Source organism: Stegostoma tigrinum, chromosome 46 (genome assembly GCF_030684315.1).
Source record: "Stegostoma tigrinum isolate sSteTig4 chromosome 46, sSteTig4.hap1, whole genome shotgun sequence".
Taxonomy (NCBI): Eukaryota; Metazoa; Chordata; class Chondrichthyes; order Orectolobiformes; family Stegostomatidae; genus Stegostoma; species Stegostoma tigrinum.
In genome coordinates, this window is record NC_081399.1 from 4,266,535 (window position 1) to 4,273,977 (window position 7,443).

General features: G+C 31.8%; 1 long non-coding RNA gene across 1 annotated transcript; it reads left to right on the forward strand.

The window, feature by feature from the left end:
- The first annotated feature begins 504 nt into the window (after positions 1–504).
- LOC125449644 (uncharacterized) lies at positions 505–6,927 on the forward strand. The gene is made up of 4 exons (XR_007246948.2): positions 505–564; positions 2,349–2,439; positions 5,341–5,385; positions 6,812–6,927. It is a non-coding gene; the product is annotated as an uncharacterized LOC125449644 (long non-coding RNA).
- The last annotated feature ends 516 nt before the right edge of the window (positions 6,928–7,443 follow it).

The following is a 7,443-nucleotide window of genomic DNA, read 5'->3' on the forward strand; positions in this document are numbered from 1 at the left end:
CCACAAAATCATTATATCTCTTAGTTGTAGATTTCTACATTGATAGTAAATTTTAAATTAATGGATATGCTACATTTTTGAAAAAAAGATGAAGTTATCTTCAGCTGATTCATCACATTGAATGAATAATACTTTTTATCCAATCATTTATACTCTAGGAACACTTTAAGTTTCATTTCAAGAGAAACAGCTTTGCACATATTGAATAATATATTTATTTTCATTCTAACGTTATTTTTCAATGCACCCTAATCACATGATGATTTCAATGCTTCCTTCTACCAATTATCATGAGATTCCTATTTAATTAAGGCTATTATTGCTTAGTTGCATCATTACTGTAAATTTCTAATTCTTTTTGCCAGTTCACTGCACACAGGAACTATCTAATTAATTCCCAGTCCAATTATTACAATGTACATCTGATTAGTTTTTGTTAGCGTAACCGCAGTGAGCATGTGATTATAGTCCCGCCCTTCCTGGGTGGGAACATTGTGAAAGGTTCTGGTAGAGTCACTGCTTCTAGACCAAGAGTCATGGATTGAACTCCCACCTTCAACAGAGGTATGTCAGAGCAGCTCTCAATATTGATTCAAAAATATCTGGGCAGAATTTGAATTCCTTTTCAATCCAGTGTTAGAACTACTTCCATCTGTTGTTCATTACAATACTTACAGGAGCTGCTGTTTATTTTCATCAGATCACTAATAGAAACACCTTTCTAATCTTGCAAGTTTAACATTCCTGGAAAATATTAAACAAAGTTGTAGCCTTATAGATTGACGTGTCTGAAGTAATAAGGTTCAACAATTGTTTAAACTAAAGAGCTGCATGCATTCAATTTTTCTTCTTAACTGTGATCAGTAGGATTGTATTTCCAATTCGCAAAAGCATTTGAAAAAATATTGTTCATTTTAACAGTTAAAATCTATAAATCCTTATTCTCCAGCTGAGTAAAGAGGCAAAAAGAATTGTTTTTGATAACAGTAAAAGAAATAAATACCACTTCATATTATACTACAGTCTGATAATTACTTGCATTTTATAATAAATATTGTAACTTGTCTAAACAATGTTATGTCCTTTGATTAAATTAATTTTCTCCTTTTTTTCAATTTATCAATGGGTTTATTTTTTTGCCTAATCATATTGACTGTAAGCTGGAAATGCCTTGAAAACATCAGGGTGTGTTCACTTGAATATTGCTTTGGTATTTCTCTCACTTATCTCAATTGTCACATGATTGTTCTAAGAACCTTTCACCTGAAAATTCTAGTGATTTTTAAAAGATTTATATTCAGAACTTTACACCTGAATATTAATCCATTCCTAAACCACACAAAGTATCTCAAATGCCATTGAAATCAATGCACACACAAAACTTCGTTCATAAACTCTTACAATGGTCTCAATGATTATCTCATTCCTGATCAGTCAATAACCATAGTAAGTATTTTATTGTTCACGAGCTCAATAATAACAAAGAAACAACTGATTACCCTTATATGCAATGCATGCAATAGATAATTTCTTTAAGCCTCCACCAAAAATCATTAAGATAAATGTTTGCTCTGTGCATCAATAGCTGCAAGCCTTTTGAACACATGAACATTACACATATTTATCCATTTATTTAGCACAAATATCAAAGAACTATCTTCGGAAATGTCATTGACTGCATCTTTTGTTCGCTATAATATTCATGTTTGTTATCTACTTACTTTCTTCACAATTCTGTCACAATCCAAATGATCAGACTAAAAATCTCATGAGACATAAATTGCTGCCTCTACAAGAAATCCAATGGGAGCAAATACAGAATTCTTCAACAGCAGATAATTTTGTACAAAAAACAATTCTTTCCAACAATCATAAATATCTATATTTTTATTCAATCCACCAACATACCATTTTAGTCTCACTTTACTGATCTTCATAAATATCTAACCAATATCAGAGCAAACTGCTTCGAAAATATTGAACTCTTTTGTTAGAATTCTGACATTCATTATCACTTCATTGTCACGACCAGAAGTGAATTATATTTTAACTATCCAGGTAATCATGAATTTTAATCTTTTCAGTTCAATGTTCTCAAATTCATCAAAGCATTTATGACTCTGGTAATTGTAATAAACACACAATTTTTCTGTTCAACAAACATCACAAATGTTAGAGTTCTTCCTTCCTCAACAAGATCTCAGAATCTCTAAATACTTTTCACTCCAATACTTATGGTTCAATTACTAATTTGAAAAGTTTGATAATCACATTATGTTTCTGTCTGTTTCTTCTAACCACAAGCATCTATACATATCTAATTTTTGCCTGTCCAAATTCATTCGTAGGTTGATTGCTGTTCACTTTAGGAAGTGAATTTGAGATCTAAGTAAATTTCCGACAACCTTTGAAACATCATACATCAGTTCAACAATCATGGTGAATATCCTTTAACATTTCAGTTCAATTATTATACTGACTATTGCTCAAAAGGTTGAAATATATACTCCTTTTCAAACCCCAACAGTAACTTTGAAATATCAACCTGCTTTCAGTCCAGAAACTTGTTTGGGCAAATATTGATTAATACACTTATTTTGACAAAAAATGTTAAAGAATTGTCAAGAACAACAAAAAAACAACATTCTTTTATTGTTTAGCTCATAATGCACAAACCATTCACTGGGTAGCATGGGCAAGCTGGGCTGAAGGGCCTCTTTCCATACTGTAGACCTCTATGACTCTATGACAATATCAAAGTTTTAACCTGCAAGAGCTTGGGGAAATGCAGCAAATACCCAATTAATATTGCATTCAATGAGAGCTTTAATTTTGTACTGATCATCGAACTACGCCGAAATGCCCGAGGAAATGCGCATAGTAAATGTGTAAAACAGGAGAGTGCAGTAAGGAGGTTAAATGACTAATTCGTGTACTGTGTCGTCATTGTGGTTAATGTTTAAACGATGACCCATAACAGCATCATTTTAAAACACCTAGCACCAGTGAATCAACATTGGGCTATAAATATCTCAACACCTGTCCATCATTTGAATGCATTAGGGAGTCAACCATTTCTTCAGTCCACTACTCTTCATAAATGTCTAACTTTTATACACACCGTCATTTCAGAGAGTGTCAATTTTGGGAATGGAATTAAGTATCTTTTCACTTCAATGCCAACACTGAAAACATATAGAGTTTATTTCCATACAGCACATGAATGGCTAAATACTGCTTATTCGAGGAATTTAATTGTATAAAAGCATTTCATAAAAGATGCAGCACGTCATGATTTTTCAATCGACAATTCAAAAATATAAATGGTATTTACCAATCTATTGAAAATGTAAAAAGGCATCAATTTCTTGTTCAGTGGAATAAGCAAATGCCACTTCATTTTAATATTGTCTGCTGATCACTTGGCATCTTTACTAAATTCTTTTCAATTTTTGTAAACTTCTTGTAGAAATCCTTCGATCAAGATATATTTCTAATTATTGTTCAATTCATGAGTTGCCAGAAACTTGTTTCTATTTTGTCACTGCTGTTGATCTTGACTCTCAGTTTGAAATACTTTCATTACATCAGATATTTTTTACCTGAATACCAATTTTCTATATCTCACACGACACATACATGTAGCCCACAGTTTGAGTGAATTTCAAAGCTGATCAATGTCAGTTAAGACCTTTAACATCTGATTAATAATTGGTTCCTAAATCAAGTAAATTATCTCAACTTTTTTGAAATCAATGCACCCATAAGCCTAGTACATAAAACCACACAATGACCTTTATAATCACTGTTCAGTAGAATATTATTATTGAGGAACTGGATGTGAGTTTGCTCACTGAGCTGGAAGGTTAGTTTTCAGACGTTTCATCACCACTCTAGGTAACATCATCAGTGAGAACAGGAAATGGCATCACCAACACAGGAAATGACATCACCAACCCAAGAAAACCTAACCAGATAAATAGAAAGTGGGACATAACACCAGCGCTTCGTCGGAGGCTCACTGATGATGTTACCTCGAATGGCGACGAAACGTCTGAAAACTAACCTTCCAGCTCAGCGAGCAAACTCACATCCAGAACCTCAACCTGAGCTACAAATCTTCTCAAAACTCAATATTATTGAGGAACTTAATATTCTTGTCCTTCAGGGAAGGAAATCTTCCACCCTTACCCGAACCAACAAATATGTCACTCCAGACCCACAGCAATGTGGTTGACGCTTAACTGCCCTCTGAGAATTTAGGGAAAAGCAATAAATGCAGACCCAACCAATGACACTGACATCACATGAACAAATAAACAAAACAAGTAAACATCTGGCTATCATCACATCTGACAAATGCAATAGATGCTTTCTGATCTACTAGCCCAGTAAGTACGCGGAATATATGTCCCTCAGACCAAAAATCACACTTTATTACTAATGGCTGACAATTTCAATAGCAACATATATCTTGACATTTGACAATCCTGAATATTTGCATGTTTTCCAGCAGGGACTCATTCAAGCATTCTATTACTGTGTAATTTTAGCTCAATATATTTATTTGCTTATTGGGGGCAAATATTTTAAAGTTGCTACTGTAAATGATTGTATCTTTCTGTCACTGGAATATTCATACTCATTACTTCCTTAATGTGTTCCTAAACCTGAGACAAATATCTAAATATTGATCGTAGTAAAAATCACAAGAGTATAAATTCCTCTCCATGACGATAAAGTCAATAGAATATAGAACTCTTGGACAGTCTAAATTTTTGTTCAAGAACCAATTCTTTTTAATAATCGCTGAATGTCTAATTTTTTTTCAATCCTCAACCCAGCATTTTAATCGTCATTTTACCGATCTCAATTAATGTTGAATAAATGTCAGAGCAAACTGCTTTGAAAATATTAAATCATTTAATTTGTTAGAATAATAACACCAATTATCAATTTGTTGTCATTATAATAATTATGCGACAATTTAGTTTAGACTTTCTCACTAATATAGTAAAATTCACATTTGTAGTTCATAATTTCTTTATTGACAACATTGTAATAAAAAGTTATCACTTTCCACACAAACGCAACCATAAAACAACAAATTATTTCCCATCTAACACAAGTAGTGAATATCTGATTCTTTCTCCTTTGAATATTCACTACAGTCATGAGATTATTCTTCAGTTCTACATGTCAAATTGCATTCACTCCAATAAATCCTGTTCATATCTATACATTGCAATGCGAGATCTCTCATTATTCTTCAGTTCACTAATAGCTATTTTTAAATCTAATTCTTGCTAATATTTCATATTTAATCATTTTTCAAATTAGGTAACTGCTACAAATATTGAATTATGTCTCAAAACTTCAACTGATGTAAGTATATTGCACTGTACAGTTTCCAAACTTCACATTTTTACTTGCACAGTGCAATCATAATTGAAATGTTTTGACTATACTTCACTTTAGTGCTGATATCTGATGCATTTCTAAATGATCACTCTAAGAGCTACATGTTTTAAATGTAAAAATCATTGATTTCTTTCTATGCTTTTTGTCCATGCAAGACAGTATGCATTTATATCCCTCTGGATGTGAGTTTTCTCGCTGAGCTGGAAGGTTAGTTTTCAGACGTTTTGTCACCATTCTAAACATCATCAGTGAGCCTCCGACAAAGCGCTGGTGTTATATCCCGCTTTCTATTTATCTGGTTAGGTTAGGAAATAATGAGTATGAATATTCCAGTGACAGAAAGATACAATCATTTACAGTAGCAACTTTAAAATATTTGCCCTCAATAAGCAAATAAATATGCTCAATGGAAGTGTTCAAAAGTGGGACATAACACCAGCGCTTCGTTGGAGGGTCACTGATGATGTTACCTAGAATGGTGATGAAACGTCTGAAAACTAACCTTCCAGCTCAGCGAGCAAACTCACATCCAGAACCTCAACCTGAGCTACAAATCTTCTCAAAATTTATATCCCTTTATAAGACTTACTGGAGTGAGCAATTATTAGATATTAGCAGCAGCAACAATTAATTTTTAAAATGCTATTCGTTTTCTTAAGCCCTTTTAAATCAACAACTATATTAAATTTTGACTTTGTGAAAGTCTAACTCTTTTGGGATAAAAGGAAAAGTAACTTCAGCTGAATTATCACATTAAATGAGTCATTTTGTTTTTTTTTTCAATTCATGACTGCATTTTGAATGATTGTAAATTTAATTTCATTTTCAGAAAAACTGCTTTTAACAAGTTGAATAATGTTTTTATTTTGTCCCAATGTTACTTATCTCTAATAGTCACACAAATATAATAATCCTTCTTTCTAATAAGTTGCAGTGATTGTATATTTTGTTCACTGTAATACCGTTGTTATCTACTTATTTTGTGCCAAATTCTGACACAATATCAAAGCATTGATCACAATAAAAATTACATTGATTGTGAATTACATTTCTCGACAAGCAAAACAATGGATAGAAATATAGAATTCTTGAGTCGACTGCACTTTTAATGAGGAAACAATTTGGTTCAATAATTGTCATTTTGCTTTTCAATCTATCAACCCAGTTATTATATTTTAATCCTCAGTTTTGCAATCTTATTGAATATGTAATCAACATCAGAGCCAACTGCATTGAAAATATTGAATCAATTTATTTGTTAGAATTTTAACATTAACTATAATTGTGTCATTATATTCATACAATAATCCTGTTTCATCGTTCTAATATTTTACTTTAATGCATCATTTCTTAGTGTCAGTGCTACAATAAAGATCTATTTCTCTTTCAGCTCAATGGGCCCACAAAACAACTTCACATCCAGCCTGTTAAATTAAAGAAATGCCCAATTTCTTTTCACTCCAAGAATCACTTTTATTTTTGACGCATTGCTCAGTCAACTAGCAACATGAGATTTCCAATTTTTCCTAAGTGCAGTAATGACTTTTTATAAATATTGTTGTTGATATCTGTTATCAAAATTAATTGTTCACTCCAGGAGTGCTATAAATGTGGAATTATGGCTCAATATATCAAATTATGAAGATATTGTACTGTACAATCTCCCAGTCATTATAAGTAATAATTTCATATCTTAACAGTAGAAACCTATTTGAATTAATTTTACCAATTATTGTATTTCTAATCACAATAACAGCTAAATATTCATCATGCTAACAACCTTTTAAATTTCACATTTTTTTATATATGCAAAGAAAAGAAATAACATCTCTTTTTTGCTGCATTAAACAATTCGAGTAAATTTTTGATTCGTGGAACATGCACTGAACACTCACACTGAATGAGTAATTCATTACCCAATTTGTTTTTACTGCGAAAATATTTTAATTTTCATTTCATTGAAATAAAAGCTGATTTGAACTTTTCTTTTGATATACAATATTCACATGATTATTTCAATCA